The sequence below is a fragment of the Amblyomma maculatum genome, chromosome 1, assembly GCF_055883805.1.
Source record: "Amblyomma maculatum isolate TAMU_Amacu chromosome 1, ASM5588380v1, whole genome shotgun sequence".
Classification (NCBI taxonomy): domain Eukaryota; kingdom Metazoa; phylum Arthropoda; class Arachnida; order Ixodida; family Ixodidae; genus Amblyomma; species Amblyomma maculatum.
The window spans coordinates 231,526,227-231,553,473 of record NC_139344.1 but is presented as its reverse complement, the minus strand read 5'-3'; the positions used below and the strand labels follow the sequence as shown (position 1 = coordinate 231,553,473).

Sequence of the window (27,247 nt, the reverse complement as noted above, 5' to 3'; positions counted from 1 at the left end):
ATAGGTGAGCACCAGTAAAGGACTGCTGTTATATACTGAATTTTCATGATTATAATATGTTCTTATTGTAATGCACAGCAATATTTTGTGCCATAAAGTAAAAAAAATATGTGGTTTTATTTTGACATTTGAATCCTATTCTACTACACATGCAGTTTCAGAAAAATGTGCTTGTTAGATATTCTGCATGTACTGTTATTGCGCTCAATATGACTGCAACGCCCAGCAGTGTGGCTCCAGTGCTTCCCAGAAGCAAGGTGGAGTCGACAAGGAAGCCAGTGAAAACAATGGGAAAAAATATTGCTTTTCCAGGTGTCAGCGTTCTCTCCTGTGTCACCTGCTTTTGGCAGTATCAAAGCGCTCCATGCAGCTCAAACATTATCACTTCACCAGCGCCCGAGTGACGTCTGTGTGACAACCCAAGGCGTGTGGCGCAAGTGGGCCCGTTTACAGTAGTGGGCGTTTATCACGCCTGCATTTTGAGCCCGTGATGTAGCGAGTTCAGGGGCTAGAGCAGCCTGTGTTTGGCACGCTGCACAATTTTGGCATGGAGTAAAGGCTCCATGCTATCAAAGCTTTATGCTTTCCAATTGCATTGAGCAGAGAATGTGGGGGATGCAGTTCACTGCCATAGCTGCGAAATCCTTTCCACTTAGTTTTCAAGCGTGGCCACACATTCGCTGATTGCAACTCATACTGAGCACGATAGTACAGGACTTTTCTCTTGAGGGATGCTGGTACCTGCTATCTGTGATCTCAGCACGCCTGCCAAATGCGCTCTACCCTGTTTCTTGTTATCCTTATTACTAAGATAATGTTAGCATTCTTCCAAGATTCCAGTACACTTGAGTTCATAAGGCATTGTAAATTTAAGGTGGCTAGGTTTTTCAGCAGAATATCCCTACTGTCCAATACATCTGCACTTATTTGATCTTCACCGCCTGCCTCTTCCTTTTACATATATGTAAACATACCGACTTACGTGCCTGAGCAATGAACAACTTTTTATAATGTCATAATTACAGCTACTCACCTTTCAGTATTGACTGTGCAATAATTTGTTTGCTCCACATAAGAGTGAAAATTTCGGTTAATGGCTATCGTTTGCCTTCAGACCTTAAATATGCATGTGCTGTAAACTGCATACCCGGTGTCTTGCAGAGGCAGACCACACATCATACTCGTGTAATGGGAATATGTAAAAGTTATGCTGTTCTAAAGGAGCTCTCAGCATACCTGCCACTTGTTTATATGACAATATTTTTCATAGGCAATGGTTTCATAGGCAAAAGTTTGGTTCCAGCATATGGAATGTATAGGGAGAGGCACACTGTGCAGAACATGTAATGCCGGTGATGCTAATCTAGCCACATCACCATCCTCTGTCTTCTTTTGCCTTTTATGATGTGCTTATGGACATACTCTGTATTTATCGCATGCTGTATTTGAATACATCTTAACAATGAACCTGCAAACACCCTTTAAAGGGGGCCCTCCAGCTAGTGACATTGATCTGTTGCCATGAAATTCCAGTGAACTGCCTTGCACTAGCCATGGCTGCTTGCAAAATAATTGCAATTTAATGCATTGTACCCAGGTAGTGTTGACATTTTGTTATTCACAGCACACCTGCAAAACAAACTAGAAAAAGTGTTAATTTTTTGCCCACAGTATCTCTGAGTGGAATATGCTATAGCAACTGAAAGTGTGAGCTATGGTCGAGATGCAATTTTACAAAGATATATAATCAATAATTTGCGACTTCACTGTTCATCATCACGCACTGTAGATTGAATGCACTGCAGTTCCTGCTGTCTGTTCACACTTTACTGTTTCACTGGTTTTTGATAAGCTGCTCCTTTGTGCTACCCCTTTTTTATGTATTCTATTCCTTCGTTTGTCCCTTTGAAACTGTGCCCACACCCTGCTAATATCACTTTGGCACAGCAGGGTGCATTGTAAATAAAAAGAAAAGGAAAGCTATCTCAATATAGCAGGAAGTTGAAATGATCCACAGCTAGGGAGCAAAAGAAGCACAAGAAGGAGCGAATGCAGAGTTTTCTGGACATATTGTGCAGTATATTTGCAATTTGAGAGATTTGTCAGTGAAATAGTACAGTCAGGTCAGGTCAGGTACTGTTACTTATAAAATTTTGAAATTGTTCATACTTTTGTTCTCATGATTCATCATTTATTATACCCTGAGAGGCATGTTGTTGTACAAGTTGTGCATTAATAGCTATCAATGTCAAGGACAGAAGCTACATTGTCTGGTGGCTGATTCCACTATTGTAGCCATTTCCACTATTGTAGCCATTTCCACTACTGCAGTCGTAGTGTGGTGTATAAAAGGTACACATAAGTCAAAGGAGGACCTTACAGGTGTCATTCCTTAGCATATACAGTACCTTAGCAGGTACTATCGGGGTCAAAAGTCTGTGGACAACGCAAACTGCAACCTAAGCGCATAACTTTCGTTTCGGCCAGTAGTCTCAGACCATACTTGACTTTAGTTCTTTCATGTGTGATAAACAAATAATGCCACTATATTTGTTTATGCCGTGCTTCTAGTCCGAAGTCGCAAGACATGCAGTCCAGAGACTTTTGTCCCCAATAGTACTACTGTACGTACCTGCTATAGAGACAACAATGAAATAAACCTATCAATAAGCTAGAATTATACAAGGGAGTGTCTGCACCATTGGCTTGAGGCTTAACTGTAATATTCGGATATAGCATATTGGGATATGGGATCACCTGAAATAGAAACAAGCTAACTGTAATACAAATTCAAGAACATAAAAATGTTGTCTGCTTAGAAGACACACAAGCAATGCCATTCACATTTACACAAAGTAGTCTTTGCACCCCTGAAATGATGATCAACTCTGTTAATATATTCAGTCCCAATGTCAATGAAACTCTTCTCCTCTTGAAGTTTACATTTTTCGCTTTCTTGTTTGCATTTCATTTCACACTAACAGTACAGTGCTCGCACTTGTAGAGTGTGCACAAGATACAATGCCCAGTTAGAGGGCTTGAGCTCAAAACACTACCCATCTGTAGTCCAGGGTTTGATGGAATGCTCTTCGTTCAGGTAGTACAGTGGAGTGGGAATTCGGTCACTCATCATGCAAAAAAAAAAAAAAAAAAAATTTAGTAGTTGACATTTCCTTGTTCCTTGTTCACAATTAAGAATCGGCCGTGTAGCCTTAACTAATCTATGTAGCCAGTTTTTCATGTCAACAAAAATGTTTTTTGTTTTTTACATGGTCAGTGACCAAATTTTCATTCTACTACTGATCTGTGCCTGTGCATTTCTATAAACTGTAATTTACTCTCCATGGCTCAAAATCCTGTCTTGAGCCAACAAGACTGAAAATGGTTATCAACGCACACTGAAACATGCCATCAGAGATCTCTGGAAAGGTGCGTGTAGGACTGTACAAGCATCGTTGTTATATATCAATTCCAAACTTGAATCATAACTTGTTGTGCATCATGGTACTGCCGCTCCAAGTGCCTTTTTCTCTTGTAGTACTCTCTGTCTGGCTCAACCACTGTATTTCACTCAATGCCTAATCCCAGCATTCTCTTTGCTCCTCGGCCGGAGCCTGTATGAAGCTACATGAGGACAGTGAACTGCCTTTGCTCTCTCTCTCACTGTCAGTTCTGCTTGTACAATTTAGCTCCAATTAACAGTTTCTCTCCAGCCTCAGACTAGAGAACACTTTATAACTGCAGCAAAAAAAAACACAACTGCCCAGAGAAGACGCATAATGCGCTTCTCTATGTGATCATATTTCTTTGCTACAGTTATGTACAAGAATGCGACCAACGAGCCCAAACCTTATTTAAAGAAATAATTAGTCTGCTTCATGGAAGAATGATACTGAATTGTAGATGCATAGTTAAGCTTGGAGCTGATGGAACTGAGCAATTTGTGCTATTTAAAGAAATACACTCTGCATCAGACTAAACCCTACTGAATACTGCATATAAGTGTAACAAATGGGGAATGTAACAATCTTGAAAAAAAAAAAAAAACTCTATGTACATTAGAAAGAAAACGAGTCCTCCAAAGTTTTATTACACCCTGAATACTACATCTGTCACAGAAGTCACAAGTTAAAATACTAATTTAGGCATAATAATTCATGACCAACTTGCCTGAAGTGATTGCATTTGCCATATAACTTCATCTATATTGAAAAAAGTGAGGTTTTTAAGAGAAGCTAAAAGAAGCACCAAGCAGAGTAAAAAAAATAGCTCATGAATCTTTATTGGGCTAAAACTTGAGTATGCCTCTGTGGTGCAAGATCTTCACATGAAGAAAGCCATAAAATAGGTAGAAAAAGTTCAAAGGCATGATGTGCTTTTCATCTACAACAAATACAGAAATTCTAATTCTCCATCTGTTCTGAAAACAAACATAATACTACCTCTCTCCACCTGAAGAAGAATAGCAATTAAGGCTAGAATTTCTACATTTTTTGTATTCATGGAAAGCCTGGGATCTTGACACTTCATGTCATGTCACACTATCCTCAGCTCCCCCCCCCCCCTTCCCACACACACAGCTATAGCTTAACTCAATTTGCACAAACAAGCTTCTACAAACTATTTTTTTTTCTAGAACAAGCTGCAAATGAAACATACTGCAAGAAGAGAATTTCACTATTCAGAATTTCAAAAAAGTCTAACAGTATTGTTAACCACACAGTGAGAGAAGGATTGCCAGTTTCATTTTCTTTTTTCATTTCATCAGCTATTCAGATGTGATGTATTTAAAATGTCTTTTATCTACATATTCTCATACTTGAATGAAAAATATAGCGCTATTTCCATTTTTGTATTTCTATTCTGTCCGTCCTGCTCCGACCAAGAAGGTCTCAAGTAAGATGTAAATAAATAAAACAAATGTATATTTCTATTCCTTTTTAAACTATTTACAGCTTTTTGATGTACCCAATTCAAAGAAGTGGCAGCAATAGCTTTAATGTACTCTAACAATAAACAGCCACTGAAGCCCACCTAGATCCCACGCATGATCACAAATCGCACATTGAAGGGCACCCAGCTCGCATTATCCACGTGACCATGTGGTGGAGTAACTGGGCATTTCACGTCAACTTTAAAGGCAGTGAAAACTGTAAACTCTGAGGTTTGACATCCCAAAGTAGCACGAAAGCTATGAGGGGTGCCTTGTAGATGACATCAGATTAACCCTGGCCCTGGGGATTCTTAATGTGTGCTGACTTTGCACAGCACACAGATGCCATGATAATGTGGCTATTATAGCCAGGTTGGAAAGCAGGTTCTCTGCCACAGCAGCTGAGCAGTTTAACAAATGAATGTGTTTTCTTATTCACACTGAAGCACGCACTGTGATGAATGCATTGTATCCTTATCAGCTACGCTTGAAGCTGATGTAGATTTCTGAGGAAATACTTGCACTAGATATATACTCTAATAAGCGGTCAATAACTGTTTTGTGAAAAAGTCATCTATTCAAAAATGGTGGGAAAGTATGCTAGATCTATTGACAACTCCGGTGCACGTCAAAATGATTAATCATAAGTACAGGCTCTTCAAACATTTCACGTCCACTCAAAACCCTGAGCATCTAACCTAAAAATATTGCAACAAGTTAACTAGGAAGCTTTTTTGCCTACCAATCATGTTATCTGTATAGTAGTAAAGGTCTGAAAGCATTTTGGAAACTTCTGAATTAATAATTTCTCAATAAGAGTAAAAATGCACACTTGGGCCAGCTTGTGATCGATGGTTTGCCCCATTCCTATTCCTATTCTTTTCTGGCAGATAAATTCAGCGACTTCTTTACAAGGTTTACACAAAGTGGCTGTCCCGATGAAGCCCTTGGTTTTCTTTCAAATACAGGTTTAGAGACTTTTGCTTTCCATTTATCAGCCAGTGAGGAAATTTTTAGTGCCACAATGAACCTAAAATCACTAAGTTGCATTAATTTTTATGCCTTCCAGATGAAGGCAATCAAGTTTGTTATGTATCTGTTAGTGCCATGCTTAAGCTATATATATTTAACTTGTCACTCACATCGAGTTATTTCCTGCATGTATGAGATATGCACAAATGACTTATTTTCAAAGGAGGTGATAAGAACAAGTTGACAAATTATAGGCCATTTTCTATTCTTTTTGTGTTTTCAAAGGCTCTTCAAAAAGTAATGCTCAAGAGAGTCGATGGGTTCTTTTCTAAACATGTCTTATTGAATGTCAGTTAGATTAGATTTTGAAAGGGCAAGTTCATAGAATAATCTGCTTCACTCTTATAAAAGTAAGTTATTTGGAATAATATTGAAGCTAAAAAACTTTACTCAATATTTTTGTTGATTTTACGAAAGCATTCCGACCTTCTTAATCATTAAATACTATTCCGTAAGCCTGAAAGCTATGGTATCCGTGGTCTTTCCCTTGAATTTTTTTTTGTTCTACATCAACATGCACAAGCAGGTCGTTTTGGTCGATAATTACAAGCCCTTCTGATTTAATGTGGCGTCCTGCAAGGTTACCTTTTCGATCTGTTTCTCTTTATCGTTTATGCAAAAGACATTGCAAACATAGCCCATAGCATAGGTTGTATTCAGTGAATTGATCACATAAGTCTTTTCCTCAGTGGCTCCTCTTCCAATGAACTAATCAATAGAGGAAATATGGGGCTTTGTGCTCTTAACAAATGGCCCAAAAATAATGGTTTTGTAGCTAACCCTAGCAAGACCAAGGCTTTTTTTTTTTGGCCCCTTAACCTGGATATTACTGTAAATAATGCCCTACAGCTAGGAAATAACATTACTGAAATTGTGAAGAAGTTCTAACCTGGTGTTGTTTTAAACTCTTGCATGAGATGGTCCGACCATATATTGCATATTGAAAATAAGCTTACTAGATATGTAGGCTTCCCCTCAAGACTTCGGAAGAATTTTTCCTAAAAACACAAGCTTCTTATTCACCAGGCTATATTTCAATCATACAAAATTTACTTTCCCCTCATTTGGAGTACAATATCCAACATACCTAAACATCAAGCTAGGTTTCCAAAAGAAGGCTGATTGCTGTGCACGTTACACTGCCAACATGTAAAGTTTATTTTCTCAATATAGGATTCTTCGTGTGTGTACCATGTTTGATGGTTTGGTTTGGTTTGCAGGGTTTGACATCCCAAAGCAACAAGACTATGGAGACACCATAGAGGAGGGCTCCGGAAATTTCGACCACCTGGAGTTCCTTAATGTGCACTGACATTGCACAGCACACGGGCTCCTTGCTTCTCACCTCCATTGAAAAGTGGCCGCCGCAGCCGGAATTCGATCCCGCTTCCCTGGGTTCAGAAGTCGAGCGCCCTAACAACTGAACCATCGGTGCAGGGCGCGTACCATATTTAAGTATCGCTTGCTGCACTGCCTTAGATTCTCACTGCAAAGCTCATCCGACCTCCTGAACACTCTTGTTGGACTTAAGCCTCATGAAAAATGCTTCTACACCATAAGCAAACAAACATGGGACATTCCTCGAACGAGGACACTATATGGCAACCACAGCCTTAATTTCATTTGATCATAGACACTAAATAATAATAGTATAAACAACTCAAATATCTTTATCAGCCCTATTAATGACTCTGAAATGATATTTCAATAACACAGCTCAATCTTTTTGTACTTTGCCTAGGTGAGCATTGTCATTACTGACTTTCTGTTAGGGTTTTTTTTTTATTATTTATTTTACCCTCAGGACTTACAAAAGCATTGTACAGGGGAGGGGCAAAGGTACAAATGGTACAGTGGAATTGGATTGAAGGAAAGAAAATGGGGAAAAGAACAACAAAAAACATCAAAACTGCACTTATTTTAAACATGTGTAAGTTGCAAAATATCAGATAAATTGACTGGGACAGGTCATTGCATGTAAGATCAGTCGTTTCTGTACCAAGGTATCTAGGAATGAAGACGGTTCATACACAAAAAAATGAACGGGAGATGTGAGCAATAAAAAGTTTCACAGTATGTTAATAAGCGAAATGTGAAAGCGAAGGTTGTCAGTGATAGCGACCAGGTCAGCAGGTAAGTGGTTCCAGTCATGGCATGTTCTTGGTAGAAATGAGTGTCCATACGTCATCGTGTTCTGGCGAGGTATGGCAACTTTGTAGCAATGGTCGACACGTGCAGAAACATAAGGGGCGTGTATAAGAAGGCTCAATCTAAGTTGGTCGTTGTGATGATAAATCTTGAGAAAGAGGCAGATTCGGGAAATCTTATGACAAACAGTGAGGAGCAGAAAGTTTAGACTTAGCGTCATGTTAGTAGCGCTTGCAGTACGGTGATAATTATTGACGATAAAACGAGCTGAGCGAATTTGTACACTTTCCAGGGTGATATTTAATGATACAAGGCTGGGGTCCCATATGGAAGAGGTGTACTCAAGGTTGGGTCGGACATATGTAGTATACAATTGTTTTTTCAGTGAAGATGGTGCAGTGAAAAGTTCTGTTTTAAATAACCAAGCATGCGATTGGCTTTGGATGCTATGTAGTTAATATGAGTTTTTCAGGAAAGGCTATTCGTAATATGTACGCCAAGGTACTTATAAGCTGTTGTGTTCGAAGTGCTGTGTCCTCATCCGTGGAGCAGTGCGCGTTAATGGACAGGCCCCGGCACCCTCTTTGCGCTTCGCCGGGAGAACTCGCCGCCTGCCTGCGCCCAGCGGGACGCCCCCCACGGCGGGCTCCCTCACAATCCTCTAGTTCTGGGAAGCAAGCCCTATCCCCATCTCCGGCCTCCGTTCCCTCCATTCTTCGCCCGGCAGTTCGGCTTACGCCTTGGCCGACGCTGGTCGCACCCTCTTGTCTGGTGAATAAACAAAGTTAACAGTTTAACAGTAGTGCGTACGTCTTTTCTACATCGACGACGCACAAACACGAGAGTGGCGATGAAAAAGTGGATTAAACCCACGCTACGCAACGTCATTGACAAGCCATGGCTACGCGAGGGTTAATACCAGAATTCAACGGATCATCTTGGTCATCGTGGGTTGGACGCCTCCAGTTCTACTTTGAGGCTAACAACATCATAGATCCAGCCTTAAAGAGGGCCAACCTGCTAATGCTGTGCGGGGAGTAGACTTACGGCACTATTTGCGCCCTTATTCAGCCAAGCACACCAGCAAAAGTGCTTTTGTCTTGCGACGCATCTACGTACGAAGTCGGCGCGGTTCTTTCGCAGACTGACGACCAAGGAAGGGAGGCCCCGATTGCCTTCACCTCACGTACGTTGTCACAAGCGGAGCGCAACTACGCGCAACTGGACAAAGAAGGCTAGCCGTCGTCTACACGGCAACACACTTTCACCAGTACATTGCCGGCCGAAAGGTGATATTTATAATGGATCACCGACCGCTACAGGGCATTTTGGGGCCACGAAAGCCTATGTCATCGACATTATCTCCGCGAATGACACGTTGGTGCATCAAGCTCTCAGCATACGACTACGATCTGGCCTACTGCAATGGGACTAAACATCAGAATGCCGACGCGCTAAGCCGCCTGCCATTGAATGAAACAATTGATGAACCGCCTCCGCCCAGAGACGTTCTTATGTTCGAAGTGCTGCCAGAACCTCTGCTTACAGGTTGCAGCATCTACACAGAAATGCGCATCTCTCCAGCAAGTTTACACAGCAGTTCAACAAGGCAACGTGCACAAACACAAAGGGGACGACTTCAACGCTTACCGCAGGCGAGCTACAGAGTTGAGCACCCACCGCGACTGCATCCTATTTGGATCCAGAGTTGTGATTCCAAGTGAGCTACGCACACAAGCTATGTCTCTCATCCACGCTGGACACAGGGGCATCGTTGCCATGAAAATGTGTGCCAGAAGTTACATGTGGTGGCCTAAAATTGATCACGACATTGAAACAACAGTCCGAAATTGCAAGCCTTGCCAAAGCAGCCGGAGCAATCCGCCGAAAGCTCCTCTCCCAGAATGGGAAAAGCCACGCACACCTTGGCACACCCTGCACATTGATTTTGCAGGCCCAATTGAAGGCTGCACTTTCCTTGTGGTCGTAGATGCCTACACAAAGTGGGTTGAGATAAAGGAAATGCGACAGACGACTTCAGCAGAAGTCATTGACAACCTCCGATCACTGTTCGCAACGTTCGGAATTCCCTGCAAGGTAGTGTCGGACAACAGAACGCCGTTTGTGTCTGTGGAGATTCTCAAGTTTTATCGCGACAACGGGATCTCATCAGTCACATCGGCCCCCTACCACCCAGCGACAAACGGACAAGTCGAACGCTACGTGGCTGAGCTAAAACGTGCCCTTGAAAGAGATCAGACAGGGTCGCTGCAGCGCCGCCTTGCACGTTTTCTTTTCAAGCAGCACACGACAGTACAAAACACGACAGGCCAGACCCCAGCGAAAATGATGTTCGAGCACGAAATGTGAACGCAGCTCACAGCTATTCTCCCCGAGCCAGAAACAGAGATGACCCGGGAAGAAAACCCGATTCAGCGCTGTGGGACACTTTTTGAGGGGCAGCGCGTCCTCGCCCGCCAGTTTCTCAGAAAACCACGCTGGGAGGAAGCTACTGTTGTGAGACGCATAGGCCTGTGCTCTTGGCTCGTCAACATATATGGAACAGTGACACGCCGACACCTCAACCAGCTGCGTGAATTTACAATGCCTTTCGAGAGCGGTCCGGCAGCAGCGAGGACATCTGAACCATCCTCCCACATAGCCTGGCATCTCTCCTCAGAAAAAAAGACTGCACCCAGGGTAGACCTACAAAGCACAGCAGGCGACATCCAGCCTACAAGTGGTTCTTCCCTGTGTGCACAGAGCCAGCGCGTCTCCACGCGTCTTCGCCGACCCCCTGCACGCTATCAGGCTACTTTTTAAGGGGGAAGGAAGTGTTGTGTTCGAAGTGCTGTGTCCTCGTCCATGGAGCAGTGCGCGTTAATGGACAGGCCCCGGCACCCTCTTCGCGCTTCGCCAGAAAAACTCGCCGCCTGCCTGCGCCCAGCGGGACACCCCCCACGGAGGGCTCCCTCACCCTCCTCTAGTTCTGTGAAGCAAGCCCCATCCCCATCTCTGGCCTCCATTCCCTCCGTTCTTCGCGCGGCAGTTCGGCTTACGCCTCGGCCGATGCTGGTCACACCCTTTTGTCTGGTGAATAAACAAAGTTAACAGTTTAACAGTAGCGCGTACGTCTTTTTCTACATCGACGCTGCACAAACACGACATAAGCTGAAACAGAACCCAGTCGGGGAATGATTAATAGAGTAGCTGGGACAGGGTAACTGACTGCGAGAAATTCACATTGTTTTGCATTTCGTAGCGTTCAGTTTCATTTGCCAAAGAGGTCACCAAGAAGCGATGTTATCTAAGTCATTCTGAAGTAATGTCATATCAGAATCGTTAGTTATTTTGCGGTAGATTACACAGTCATCGGCGAAAAGACAGATGGAGCTAGAAACAAAACTGGGTAAGTCATTAATACCGATAAGTAATGGAGCCAAGATGGATCCCTGAGATACCTCTGATTGGACAGGTAATTGAGGGGAATCCGTCTCATTAGCTGTGACATACTGGGTGCGGTTAGACAGAAATGCAATTATCCAGTTAAGTACTACAAGATCGTTGTTAAGGCGATTGAGTTTTAGAATAAGAAGTTGATGATTAATCTTATCAAATGCCTTGAAGAAGTCTAGGAAAGCACAATCAGTAATGAAACCTGAATCCAAAAATGAACATAGATCATTAGTGAACATAAGTTTGTTCGTTTCTAGGGTTTAACATCCCAAAACAACTCGGACTATGAGAGACGGCGTAGTGGAGGATGCCGGAAGTTTCGACCACCTGGGGTTCTTTAACATTCACTGACATCGCACAGCACACGAGCACCTTACTTTTGGCCTCCATATTAGTGAACATAAGTAGCTGTGTTTTGCACGAGTATAATTTATTCCATGCTGGGAAGGATGAAAAAACTGGTTAGATTCAAGAAAGTTAACGAGGTTGGTGAAAATCACGTGCTCAAGCAATTTGCAAGGTATTGATGTCAAGGATATTGGGTGATAGTTGGATGGTTTGTGTGAGTCGCCAGATTTGTAAATAGGAACAACTTTCCCTGTTTTCCAGTCTTTTGGTAAATAGCTCTCGTTAAGTTATTTAGTAAAAACGAAGCTTAGTAGAATAGACTGGTATTCAATAGTGTTTTGTAGGAATTTTGATGTGATTCCATCAACATTACATGACGATGTTCGTTCCAGTTAACTAATGATAGCTCTGATTCTGACCAGATCAAATGCAATGGGGTTCATTGGGAGAAAGTGAGCATATAGAAAAGGCAGGTATTGAGTGGCTGTAGGACTACAGAACGAGACGGAAAAGTGTCATTTATTAAGAGACCTGTTTGCAGATTCATCAACCAAGGTGATTGTTCGAGCGTTGGAGCTCTTGACAATGTTCTAGAATTGTTTAGGATTTGTCTTTATTAGGGAAGGAAGTGTGGTGTTAAAGAAGTTGAATTTTGCTGTTTTCAGAGCATTTAGATAGCTTTTTGCTGCTAGATTGTATGGGCTACACTTTTTGAAGCGTCAACATCGCGCTTCGCGTGAGCCGGAGCCCCAGATTTGCCACTTCTGCGCATGCGCGAAACCGAGTGACGTCATGCATGGCGCTGGTGGCCGCCGTCGCCGCTGCCGCCACTTCGTCGCCTGACCTACTGACACTACTGCGCATGTGCGCCGCCGCTTCTCCTCCTCGATAAGGAGCGCTTGCTCATAGAACAGGAGCAGACACTCGCCATGGAAGGAGAAGAAGAAGCAACAGTCGGATAGCGCAGAAACACCGATCGAGAAGTGGTAGCTTGGGAGTGGGCTAAAAAGCAGCGAAGATATGAAAAGCGCAAGGCTAGAGGCTGAAACGCCAGAAGTACGAGAGGAGCGCTTTTCGCTTCGAGATATCCAGGCTTAACCTTAGCTAAGCCACAGCTAATTTTTTTAACTTGGTGAAAGAGCCTACTTTTTTTTTTATTAAATAAGAGTTTTAGATAAGTGTTGTACCAGAGGGTGTTAGATGACTGACTGATCATTCTTAATGGAATATATTTGTCAGTTAGATGCAGAAGTTTACTTTCAAAAGATGACCAAAATTCGGCAACTGAAAGCCTCGAGTAAATTGACAAAATGGCATCGAGAAACGAGCAAAGCTCCGTGTTAATAGCATCGAAGTTAGCTTTTTTGTAATCTCGGGTAAGTTTTTTTAGTCACTTTGATCATGTGGATGGAACTGAAAACGTGAAATGTATGTCGTGGTCGCTGAAGCCTGGCACGTGTGACACCACAGAGCTGATGTTAGGATTAGGTCAATCAAGGATGATGATGATGGTGTTACACGTATTGGTAGCTTAACAATTTGCGATAAATTGAAATCAAAACAAACAGTAACAAAACTGGAAGCTTCAGTGGGTAGAACAAGTGCAAAAATCGGACCAGTCAATGCTTGGAAAATTAGTCTCCAATTAAAAATATAGTCGCACTAGGAAATTGCAGAGTGATTTGGTTCAAACAATCGTGTAAACATTCACAGAAAGCTGAGCTGGAACTAGGAAAACTGTAGCAACCTCAAAAAACAAATTTTTTGAAAGCAATACTTATACAGCATCAAACTATTTCTAAGTCACAAGCAACAGTTATGGGAAAACACTGAAACCGTTCACTGACAGCAATTAGAACTCCTCCACCTGTTCTATCAGCTCAATCCTCAATCTCAACAAAATGTAAGGAAGCGACTGTTGCAGGCAAACAGTTCATTTGAGAATATTTTCTCAGAGAGCCATGTTTCCGTTAGGACAATTCCTATATCTGCTTGCGAGGCATCAATACAAGTGTTAAAACTGTCCTTTTTATTGTAAAGGCTGCGAATGTTAGTGTATATACATATAACAGAAACATTCGATACTGAGCCGCTTCCCCTCGCGCATTTATAACATTTTGATGAGTAAACGCGGCCGGAACGTGTAGCCTTGGTAAGTGGGGCGGCAAGCAATTTACTGTGCTGTAGCTTGTACTTTTTTTTTAGCGATTTGGCGAACTCAAGAAGACTCGAGCTTCTTGTGTAGCCGGGCAAAAGTCCTCGCTCATGCCAAAATCGCTATCACAAAGGCTAGGCCGCTTGGAAAGTACCAATTCTTTGGTTTTAAAGGTCGGGAATTTAGTAATAAGCAGCCTTATTTTCTTAGAGTCGAATCGGCCAATTCTAAGAGCACACACTACTGCATTTGATGATAGGTGGAGTTCAAGTTCGTCAGAAAGAAGAGCTAAATATTTTTCTTCTGACTGCTGTGGTGTTTCTGAGGGATCATCGTTTATTCTGAAACAAATCAGATTATCACAACGAGAATGATCTTCCATTTGATCAAGTCGAGTGCGAAGGACTACAAAATCTTGTTCAAGGCGGTTAATGTTTCCTTGTGCGTCATCTATGTTCAGCTTCCCGTCTTGGAGAGGAGCGGTTTGCTGCTCAACATTTGCTGGGCGTTCATTTATTTTGAATATGGTGTTGGAAAGCGAGACCTGTTCTTGCTTAATTTTGGCAACAGTCTGGGACAAGGTAGCTTGGTTAGCTTATATCCTAATGTATTTCTCATTGGTTTCTTTACCATTTTGAATAGTTCAGTTGTCCGGTCCCAAGTTTTCTTCGACATCACCGCACATCAACAGAAAGAGTGAGCAAAATGGCGCTACCAGTGTTCCAGAGAATGGAAGCACAACAATAAATGGATCATCTGATTTAAAGCATTTAGTTCAGAGAAATGGACGACTAACCTGCACAGAAAAGACGACGAGTAAGTACATTATCCTCGAGGTGAATCCCGCCCATTGACGAGGGATTACTCGGCGCCGGTTTTTAAGCACTTCGTTGCTCGAAGTGTTGATGTCGATGAGGCCGGGCTACAATTAATGAGGCCTGGGCGGGCAGTCCCATTGGCAAAACAGCAGACTATGTCAATCGGCTGTGGCAATTCAGCGAAGCATTTTTCAGGTAATCCAATGACCTTTTTGCTCGAGTAGTGTGCTCCAGTTTTGAAGGGCATTCCCGCACCAAGACTGCAGCAGTTAAGAGCAAAAAGCTGTACAAAAGAGACGATAGCATGTGAGTGCATCACCCTCGAGGTGTTTCCATGCCCACTCCAGGTTTAAGCCACGTAGCCTGCATACAGTTAAACGATTATTCGTAGTTAACTACTGTCCTCACCCTTAATATACTTGCTTTATTAGCGCAGATGTTTTCTGTTGGCATACTAGTAAATCCCTTCTTGCTCTATATATATGTTCACCTCTAAGTGTGTACATGTTCTGTTGCTCTGCCTTTACTGACCCTCGGCCCATCTCAAGCTATCCTTGTAGCTTTTTGCCCGAAGCCCATTTCCTGTAACTGACTAGAAAAAATAAACTTTCAATTCAATTTGGTGACACTACCATCAAATAGATCAAAAGTTATACATATACACTAGGTAATAATGATATATGATTGCATATAGATTACATAACAGATGGTATAGCAACGGGACAGTCATTTTATGAAGCTTCTTAGTCGGCTATCTCGCAAATCATTGCTTTTTTTTTCTCCTATAGTATGCCTGCAAGCAACTCTACCAAAATCATCTCAAGCATCAATTCACTCAGAAGCATGACAAAAGAATAAAACTAAAGTCATCAGTGACCATTGCTTTGAGTGAATTGTGCTGACTGTGAACCCCATGCATGTGGGTGTAGATGCAGAATGCAGACACTCTCATGGCAGTGTGGAAGTGTCCACTGTTGGTTGATGAAGGCGGCAGTGCGTACAACATGGGTGGTATAGTTTACTTGTACATTTCCACACGTTTCCTCAGTGCAGGGTAGAAAATCAGTTTCTTTTACGGGTTAACCTCCCTGCCTTTCCTCATCTTCCTCCTCCTCCACACTTTCAAGTGAATTGTGGTGCAGAGCTTTCACCGTGCCTCAAAATCTGTTGCAAGCACAACCAACTTCACTGTCTGCAAACAGTGCCCTCAAAATGGTGTTGACTGCACAATTATGTGATATCAATCATGCGCTCTACAAAAAAAAAGAACTAAAGCAAATAAAACAGTACCTCTGTCGGGTTTGTTTATTATGGCACCGTAACATACTCTGGAGCCATGTCAGCCAGCACAACCATTCCAGCCACTCCATGGTTCTCACCTGCGAATGCATAATTAAGAGGCATCTTGAACACCAATGAAGGCAGTTAAGAAGACAAGAGTGCAAGATGCTATCATTATGACAACAATGGATAGCAGTTCACTTTTATTAGTTACCAACCATGAGCAAGGTAATAAAATAGTGCGAACAGTGAGTATGATTTTAACTACATGATAGGCTGTCACTTTTGTTATCCATTGTGCAGCAGCCTTCAACAGGTTTTGCAAGCTTTACTATGCATTATAACTAGGGGGTGGATTTTTTGGATTCTATATTTCGAAAATTAATTTCAGACTGCCATTTTCATTTTTTTTTTTTGTGAACGTATTTCCACGAACGAAATTTCAGTTTTTATCGATAAAATATATGATGTCCTTTTGTGGTAGAAAGTGACAAAGGGTTTATCTTGGCCTTTATTTTGGCCTTTTTTTTTTTCAGCTAGCAGCTTACATTGCAATATTTACCGCATATAATGGTAGTACTAAGACTTATTTTTGCTAAAGGAAGCTATACAGTCGTAACAAGAAGTAAAAAATGCTGGAGGTAGATGATCCGGCCATGAGACAAAATCAGAAGTAGAAATTCAGTTCTAGAAACTTTGTAGTCATATTCTGGTTGCACTCTGTGCAAAATGGGAGAGCAGTGCACCACACGGTCCACATGGTGAGGTAGCGATAGAACTGCGGAAGCAAGAATGACACTTTTGTGCCAGTTATGTATGGCTTCACATTGATTGTTGCTTGCTAGTTTCAGAAGTCAGCATCTTTACATTTCATAGAAACAACTGTATAACCGAGCAACAGCCCAGCCAACAATTAGTATAACCACATGGTGTTGCACTAGCTGATTACGCTTACCTAAACAGTGCAGCCTTCCAGTCTACAATAGCATGTCTGGGTTCGCGAATCAATTTTTCACAATGCACGATCACAGTAATATATATTTTACACTTTTGTCTCAACACGTTTCTGATTCCACAACTTAGTTAATTTTGTGTGCCATGGCCTACTCTAACTGGCACAGAATAGCTACCTAGTTGTGAAATGCATCCCAGAAACCCTGACTCAAGAAGTGAACTCTGCATGTTTTTATCGACGTTTTTTCGTTTAAACCAAAAAGTACAACTTCTAATTATGAGCTGACAAGCACACCACTTAAACCTTTAGCATGACTAAAACTAGAACACAAAACTTTTTAGTATTGCTTCACGCACTTTAACGACTAGGGCATTGGCAAGGTTACAACAGTATGAGATAGATCCCAACAAACAATTACATCACCATTTATTATGATCAATTTCAGTTTTATTGCGTGAAGCATCACAAGTATCTGGCAATAAGAACTGCCATGGAAAATGCAGCGGATGATTGTGTGGGCTAAGGCTAACAAAACTCTCATATGCCTACTTAGGTTTTAGTGTACCAGACAATTAGGCCATGTGGAGCAAGCCAATTTTTAACACTGATGCTTCTTCTAAAACACTAGAGCAGTTGATGGGTATCAAGCTGTATATTATGTATGCTCAGTAATCCCATCTCATCACAAGATATGAAGCCTTTTCCCGTTAAGCACATCCTGCACTTAGGTGGACGTTAATGAGTAATTACTCTCTTATTACAAATCTACTCCATCTTGGGGGATTCTCCTCAGCATTGAATTAACACCGTTATTACTTCAAGTTGTGAATCAATTCGGTCCTTACCCTGCCATCTACTTGCTAGCAGTTCTGGTTAGCTTAATTGGTAAAGTGACTGTCACAGATAGATGATGATCCCAGGTTCTGTTCAAGACCAGGAGAAATTTTTATTCAACTACGAAGTTTCTGTGAAGGCTGTGCAGCTTTCTATTGTAGCCATATAGCTGCATTTGGATAGGCGTTAAGGACCAATTAATTTACTCTGCCTTAGAGGATTCCCCTAAACTCTGGGATAATTATCACCCAAGTCCTGTCTGGATAATGTTTTTAGAGTGATGCCTGAGCATATCCCAATAAACATTACTGTGCATCTAAAATTGATGTTGTTGATGTAGCTTTTGCAACATACACATTATGAGCAGGGCATACAACCAGTATGAACAAAGTATTTCATGCATACTCAACCTGACCTGTTCAAGAATGCAGAAGAATGTTCAAGAACACCAAACACCTTGGAATACACAAAACCCTACACTCACCCTACTCAACACAATAATCTCCACTTATGCTTGGGCATATTTCTCAATAAGAATGTCCTTGTAGATGCTGGTAGAAGGCTGTTCACCATCTAGAGAGAGAGAGAAGCTCTACTGAAGCAATAAGCACTGAGGATGCCCTGCGCCAGCCGGCTGATTCAAGCCAAGCCATGCTCCCACATCCAGGGAGAAGGATATAGCTAATCACCTATAACAATCTATACCCCTCCATCTATAACTCGTATCAAAATAAACGTTCATTATAAATACAATAGACAGTCACTTTGTCGGCACTCCACAATTGTATTTTTTACCGGGGGGGGGGGGGGGGGGGGGGGGCTGCAATGCTGCAATTTTGCTTGAGAGTGCGAGTGCTACTCTGCACTGAAACTGCCAAGCTCATTCACTCATGCGTTTGACCTTGATCCACCAGATTGGGGGTGCGGCGGTCAGTGACATCACTCCACATGACCTACTACAGAGAGGCACAGCTGTGGCGCTCGCTCGAGACTCTCAGCTGTGGTGCCATGTGACCAGGCGAGGGGTTTAACAACTGCTTCGCCAGTGCTTAGTTGCTGTCTCGCCATGGATTAGGTGTGCTGTGTTGACTTTTTTGGCACATAGGCAACTAAGACTATCATGCACCAAACACAAGATTTGCTGATCTTTTTTAGTGAGTAAAAAGAAAAAGCATTTAGGATATTACAACCTGTTCAATTCTTTGAGAAAACAAAACTAAAAGCAGATATATATTTCAACAAGTGGGTTGTCTCCTAGGAGTAACCAGGGGTGGAATGGGATGTGTTCATTGTAGAAAGGAGTAAAATATATTTTACTCAACTGTTCGAGTTCTGTGCACGAGATCAAAACGTAATTCGCAGTGAGCTCACCTCCACATCTCTCGCAGAAAGATTTTTCCTCTTTTGTCGGTAAAAAGTTGTTAGGTTTGTGGTTTGTGGGGTTTAACATCCCCAAGTGACTCAGGCTATGAGAGACGCCGTAGCAGAGGACTCCAGAAATTTCAACCACCCGGGGTTCTTTAACGTGCACTGACATCGCACAGCATACAGGCGCCTTGCTTTTCGCCTCTATCGAAAAGTGGCTATCGCGGCCGGGATTTGATTCCGCATCCTTGGGCACAGAGGTCTAGCGCCCTAACCACTGCACCACGGCGGCGACTAGTTAAAAGTTGTGTGTCATGTGTACATGTCCAATACGAAGACGGCACAAAACTACTTCACTGAAATACTCCTGGTGTGTGCATGACTTCCATTCTCCTATGATGGGTTTTATTGTGTGTAGCTTATTTTTTTTTGCCTCCATTATTCCAATAATAATAGCAGAGATAAATGGCGGAGATTACTCTGCAATTTGTCTCTCAGCCTTCTTTGTACTAACCTGATGCAACCTTTGTAGGGGATGAGTATTTTATTTCCTTCTTTCAAGCCTGTGCCACACATAAGTTAGATCTCTCGTTGCCACCTATCCCCACATGGCTCGGAACCCAGAGACCCCTCATTCTGAAGTTGTGCACGTGGTTCACCTCAAATTATACTGTGAACGATAAGACCATGTATTCTGACTCTGTGCTCTGCTCATGCTTTAACATTTCAGTTATGCTGGAATGCGAATTGGAATGATGCGCCTTTCGGTGGGGAGAGTAGTGTCACCTGTGGTAACAATATTTACTGCTGCCTGCATGGGGCAGATTGGCAACAAAGAGGAAGAAGAGGAAGATCGCGTGGAGTGCACATGGAATCAGCCGCTGCCGCTTTGCCTGGCTCCAGCTCCTGTTTCTACTTGCGCCTGAACGGTCCGGCCCTGTCTTGGCCCTGCCCTTGGCCCTGTCCTTCCAGACCGCCATCTCAGGTCGTAGAAAGAGCACAACAATATTACGCTTTCTCCTTGTTTTATAGCTTTTTTATGTTGTAAATGATGTTTCCTACTAAATGTTCAACTGCATTTTCGAAATGCAACGCCTCAAGGAATTGGTTTATATCACGCTTTTTTCGAGGTTCGGAATCATAATTCTGCCTACAGCATAACATTTGGCAGTAAATGTCGATGCACAGTTCAACAGCCTCTGTAAGTTTTCTTAGTTGCTTAGCACAACAGCACACCCGATGTAATTTGCTGTTCCTGAGCCACCTGTACAAAATGCAGTGTAGTTCATATATATTTCTCTCGCGGTGCCAGGTATTCTTGTAATATGTGTTCATGTGGTATTTGCTTCTTTGAAAATCTGTCAGCACGAGTTCACATGTAGAGGAAAGGCTTTACCAGGGCAGCAATGGATCATGTCTTCAGGAAATATTTGAGAGTGCATATAGTATTCCTAATTCTTGGAATATATTTCCAAAGCGGAGTAGTAAGAGCCTTATTGACTAGGGTTTAATACTGATCAATGCTTTGGAAGCGTACTTTGTAACTATAGGGTAACAGGGATGTTTTGGTAGAGACCTTACTTTGAGTACATATGCACATGTAAGCATCATCCTCTTGTCTGCAAGGGGTGGTTCATTTGTTTCTACGTGGATGCTATTTATGGGGGATGCTCTGTGTGCGCTAATTGAGAGACGCAAACCAAGATTATGAACTGGGTCTAATTGCTTTAGATATGACAGTCTCTCAAAACCATACATAATACAACCATAATCTAAACTGGAGTGTACAATGAAACAGTGGATGGGTAACAGGCACCTTCGATCAAATCCCCAGTGTTTACAGATAAGGTGTGTGATGGTTCGAGTGCGTTACCGCTTCAGCACAAGTGCCAGGTTGATGTGTAGCTATGGTTAACGGAGCTTACACTTGCTAAACCAGGTTTAGCTAGGATAAACCTTTGTATTTTTTAATTTATTTTGCATTATTTGGGCATTTATTATTTCTATTTACGCATATATTTTTCGTATTTGTTCTGAGATATATCTGTTAATGCAGATAAAACCCACACTTCAGTGAGCAGGCTTATAAAAATAGACACATGAATGACTGACCACATCAAAAGCTTTGTACATGAACAGAGATCAATCAGTCAATGGCTTCTGCTGGGACTTGATTGCTTCAGATTACTCAGAAGAAATGCTTTACTACTGGCTACAACACTAGCTAGTCCATCTGTGCCCACACTGTGCTTTATATTAATAATGACCTAGAATTGAAGCATCTGTCGGAAATCTGAGAGCAAGCAGTTTCAAACTAAGGAGAAATGCTGGGGACTCCCTCCCTCTTCCTGGCAAATCCCTAACCACCCTCGAGCTACCCATTCTTCACTGCACTCACCTCAACATGCTACTCACTCATGTCCATTCTTTCTTCTACTGTCTCTTTCCCTCCACTGCATGCCCCTATTGCCTCGAACCCTATGCAAATCTTTAAGACTGTTTTCTCCTGACCAACAAAACTGTCTAATCCTATTTCCAGGCTTCATCCATTCCATTTTCAGCACAGTTGAGGAAGCTCACCTGTAAAGCTTTGGTAGTTGGAGGTAGCAATTAGTGTGAGAACATCAGAAATAAGGTCAAAAGCAACGGCCATTGTTATCCACTTGTAGCATGTGTATTCTGCCATTTGAAGTGCCAGTGCTATGTGCGCATGTACTTTAGGCATTTCCAACTCAAGACCCGTATGTAAAGCTTCTTGCATGGCAGAAACACCTTCAAAAGGTATATTCTAGTCAATCTGCAGATGTGGTCTGGCAGAGGTTGTTTAAAGAAATAATGCATTCGGACACCTTGTAAGATGTCTTAGAACTGTCATATAACCAGCCTGACAAGTTGGAATGCCTGGGAATGCCTCTGCACTGTGTAAATACTTTGCAGTGCATAACGTCTTTGTGAAGCAAAATTACTGAATGTAAGCTGTCAACCCAACAATAACACCAATGTTGATTAGATGCCCATGAAACTCATATGAGATGCTTGCTTTATGTGTTGAATATACAGCACCTTATCTTGGGACACTGGGTCGAGTTGCACCTAATTATTACCTGCATTTTAGTGGAAACCAATAAAGTGTTCAAAATTCAGGAGCACCCTAAGCTGTGTTCACTATTATTATGTTGTGGTAGCTATCTTCACATCACAGAAACAGGACTACCTTCCAAACATGTCAGCTTCAGTGCTTTGCCCCAGTGGTCCTTTCACTAGTGCAGATTTATTCTTGAAAGTTATTAGCTTTAAAAAAATATGCAGAGCGTCCAACTTGAGCATAATGCATAGATATAAGAGGTAACAGTAACTAACGGTTGGTTAGTTAGAGCAGAGCACTATGTACATGAAAATCACAACACTAAGCACACTCATTGCAGAAACAGTAAACATACACTAGGCAATGTTTGAAAAAAAAAAAGAAAGCATATTTTGGTGACACAGGGCATTTGCATTCTACACACTGTGATACTCATGCAGAAAATAATGTAGCTCCCCTTCTGTTTCCAACTCCATTTGTGTGCTCATTTAAAACGTTGTTCCTGTAGTTTGTTGTCGGTTACATGTATATAACACTTGGAACGAGAAATAACAGCCATGTTTCCATTTCAGGTGAAGATGCAAATTAAAATAGAAAAGGGCTTACTTACATTTGCTCTCAGAAGTCTATAAAAACTCCTATCAGCATGTCTTGCCTGCACAGGTTTATGTCTTCTCCGACCACTCAGCACACAAAAGCTGGTTTTCAGAGAAGGTAAAGCATAGCAGCTGCTTCACTTCTGGGTGTATATCTCAATGACGTACTACCTGTGAGGGTGGAAAGGGAGCAAAATAAGGATGAGATAAAGAGGTGCCACGGTGAAAGGCACTGGCTAAATTCTGAATATTAGGGGTTGCTGAACACATTCCACAGCAACTGGCATTGTACATTTCACCACCATCAAAACATGGCTGCCATGGCCAAGGTTGCGCCCGCGTCTTCGAGCTCGGCAGCTCAGTCCCCTTTCGGCAGTGGCGCATTCTGTATGTTGAAAAAGAAAAGCTTTCATTTCTGTAGACAACAAAACCACCCACCAAGACTCATAACTGTTTTCAGTAGCATACAAAGCTTGTTTGAAGCTGCAAGGTATGATGCCAGTAGCAAGTTCTTTGTGCACTGATTCAAGCAAAAATGACAGCATGAGTAAGCAGAACTACTTTTAAACAAGTAACTATCACGAATTTGAGATCTGAAAGTTAAAATTAAACTGGTCCTTAAAGGGACGACGAAAAGCTGTTTACTAAAACTAGAAAACGCACATGAATGATAGGTATCCCATCAGCCCTCTCCGCAACATAAAAATAATTAAGATAGCTTCATTACAACTGAACATATCGGCGATCAAAACTGATGCTCCTCCTCTCCCTCTTCAACTCAGTGCACACTGGCACACACAAAAAAATGAAGAAATCAAGTTGCGACAGAGCTTCACCACGCCCAGCAGCGTCACTAGGGAGAATCCAATAATTGGGCGCACCCAACAAGCTCCAATGATGTCAGGGAGGGAGCATGCGGGGAGGTGTCGCCCTAATCGGTTGCAAGTGGTCGCCAGGAGCGCTTTTTAGTTCTCAAATTATGGGCTCCACGCAATGCTTTCAAATTTTACTCGAATACTCACAAAGACCATCTCTGTGGATTTCTTGCATCAGAGTATCACCGCAAGTAGCATTTCAGGAACTCTTTAATACTATGCCCAAAAACAACTGAAACTAAACTTTGAACGCAGCAATGTTCATAATCAGTTGGACTATACCCACTCCAGGGCAAAGGCCTCTCCATATCTCTCCAATTAAACCGGTCCTGTGCCAGCTGCATTCACTTCATCACCGCAAACTTCCTAATCTCATCCGCCTACCTCACTTTCTACCGCCCAGTGCTATACCTGCCTTCCCTTGGAATCCAACTTGTTACCCTTAACAACCGTTAGTTATCTTGCCTTCGCATTACATGTCCCACCCATGCCCATTTCTTTTTCTCGATTTTGAGTGGAATATGATTAACTCACGCTTATTCTCTGACATTCGTCAAAAGTAGATAAGCCATATGTGAAAGTACTGAAATATATCTATGGTGGCTGCACAGCAACCATAGTCCTCAATAAAGAAAGCAATAAGATTCCCATAAGGAAGGGACATGGTCCATAGGGTCACGAAGAGTCGGACACGACTGAACGACTGAACTAACTAAGGAAGGCTGTTAGGCAACGAGACATGATCTCTCTAGTACTGTTCACCGTTTGGTTAAGAGGAAGTATCAGAGACCTAGAATGGGAACAGTTAAGGATGAGGGTTAATGAAGAATACCTCAGTAATCTGTAATTTGCTAATGACATTGCCTTGTTAAGTAACCTCAGAGATGAACTACAAAGAATGATTAATGATGTAGGCAGGCAAAGCAGAATGGTAGGCTTAAAAATGAATGCACAGAAGAAAAAAGGAACACGAAATCCGGACCACAAAAGGGAAGCAACTAGAAGAATCAAATTGGCATGGAGTGCATTTGGCAAGCACACTATGATCATGAATGACAGCCTGTAAATATTCCTGAAGAGGAGTATATAACAGCTGTATCTTACCAGTATAAGTAGAGGCCAACACAGAGCTATGGAAAGGAGAATGGTAGGTGTAACATTAAGAGACAGTAAGCATACAGAGTGGGCAAATGTTAGAAATTCATAAATTTAATGCTTAGCGATTTGGCATACCTCTAGTTTACCATAAATAGAAGCATTCAGTTTGGGAACAACCACAATGTTTAGCCATCAGAACATTTTTGTACGAGTCCACATTTATTGCGATCTGAAAATTTTTGCATACATCAACATTTTCTGCAGAACATGCAACCAGCCACTGAATACTGGCGAAGATATGCTACCTATCAGCAGATACTTCAATCGTTTTATGAGTGTCATCTCGACGCATAAGCTCTGCGAGTTTTCGCCGTAGGGAGAAATGCAGTGGGAAGCACGACAGTTTCATCTATATCACCCAAGTGGAAATCCTAACCAGTCAAGTTTACAAAGCCATTCACATTTGGTTCCAGCAGTGTGCCGTTACGTGGTGATCTATATCAACCAGTGTAGATCCCCACGTAACTCGCCCTCTTATTACCCTCTGCACGGCTGGTATTAGATTAGCCAATCCTCTGCGAAGTGATATCACTGAAGGTTTATCGCAAAAAAACAATCCTGCATTTCATCAATATTTTCCCATCGTTTTCCTTCGTCCTGCCTACTAATCGAATCAAGACTTCGCGACGCATGCCCTCTGCTTTTACCATTTCTTTTTGCACTGTGAGCTCCCCAAATTACAAACCTTACGAAGAATTAAGAAGTCTTCAGTTTTGGTTTCTTCGTGGATTGGCCGGAGAAGCCTTCCTAACAAAATCAACTTAAAATTCGGACCAGTGCCAATGCCGCGCCTCTGGGTGCGTTCCAATTCTTAGACGTCTAGCAAGACTGCTTCGTAGACGTCTACGTAGACGTCTACAGGTTCGCGTATTGGAACGCGTCTACCTGTTTACGCCTAGCGTCACCTCGCGGCATAAAGGTTGAACTAAACCGTTTCAAGAACTATTATAACGTTGTTTTCTTTAAAGATTTACGACAATACAGATGAAAATCGTGTTTTTAACGGTTCGTCGATTTTTTGCAGCAACAATATTACATGTGTAATCGCCACAACGTAGATAGACTGGTAATAGGTTAACTTGTAGCAGACAGACTTCTCACGCAATGAGCCCCATGAGAACGTTAGTCTGTTTTTCCTTTTTTATTACTGATGCTGAAGTGTACATGCTTCTCAGATGTCTCATTCACACAGCTGTAAGAATGAAAACATGCAAAATACTGTAAACTTGAGGGGATTACGGATGAAAGGTGATAACCGGCTACAGCAAACGAAAAACTGTGCCGTTACACCTGTTGTCTGTAGTCACTAGACGAGGAAACCAAATACAACAACTCGTTTTAATAATGTACAGGCACAAAAAAAAAAAATCAATGCGCAACAAGTCGGCATCGTCAGGCGAGTTCGTTCTTCCGAGATTAACTGAAAATCCGCGGAAGAGTTTGCCACGGCTACTACAGCAAGATAGAAACACACACGTGCGCCGTGCAGCAGCCGTCCTGACTCCCGGCGAGGTGCCCAGAAAGCGACGAGTTCGTCGATAACATCACGACAAACTCGTCAAGTTAAAAAAGAGGACCAACAGCATCTAACGCACGCTTTCCTCTTAAGCGCGGTAAAAGAATCTGCAGTGCTATGAATCTCACGACCATAAAGACAGCTAAATTAGCCTCTAGCCAGCGCATACATTGACGTAACAACTCACGTTTGAAAGATCGTTCATATGCACATACTCCGGCGTTCGCAAAGAGCACGACAACCGTACAACTACTGCAACAACCGCACGCACGACTCGCTCAGCGCGAACGCGCTCTGTCCGCCATGTTTAGACAGCAAAGTAGTCTGCATCGATGTTGACTTCGGCGAAGCCGTCTTCGCGAGACTGCTTCGCGAGAATTGGAACGCGTCCCAAGATGGCGGCTGCTCGCGTAGCCGTCTAAGTAGACGTCTACGAGGGGGTATTGGAACGCACCCTCTGTTCGAAGTTCGAACACACGCGGACATCATCATTCATTACTCGATAACGTATCCAGAGCTTTTGGAGCTCTGAACGTAATAGAGAAATGTGGTTACGGAACGCCACCCCGCCACCACGCCGCTTACTTTTCTGCTCTAAAACATTTGTTTTTGTTTCATTTAACTTTTACTTATTTTTAATAATAACAATGCACATTTGTGTTATTTTTATTTATGCATACAATTTTAAAACG

The 27,247-nt window shown here is 42.3% G+C and overlaps 1 long non-coding RNA gene across 2 annotated transcripts; it reads right to left on the bottom strand.

The window, feature by feature from the left end:
• Window positions 1–1,558: 1,558 nt before the first annotated feature.
• LOC146205885 (uncharacterized) lies at window positions 1,559–25,835 on the bottom strand. 2 transcript variants are annotated; one of them, XR_014704280.1, is made up of 5 exons: window positions 25,725–25,835; window positions 23,021–23,177; window positions 18,445–18,533; window positions 16,181–16,269; window positions 1,559–1,629 (listed from the first exon to the last, which is right to left on the bottom strand). It is a non-coding gene; the product is annotated as an uncharacterized LOC146205885 (long non-coding RNA). The 2 variants fall into 2 exon arrangements; XR_014704279.1 differs by lacking the exon at window positions 1,559–1,629 and adding an exon at window positions 14,899–15,173.
• Window positions 25,836–27,247: the final 1,412 nt, after the last annotated feature.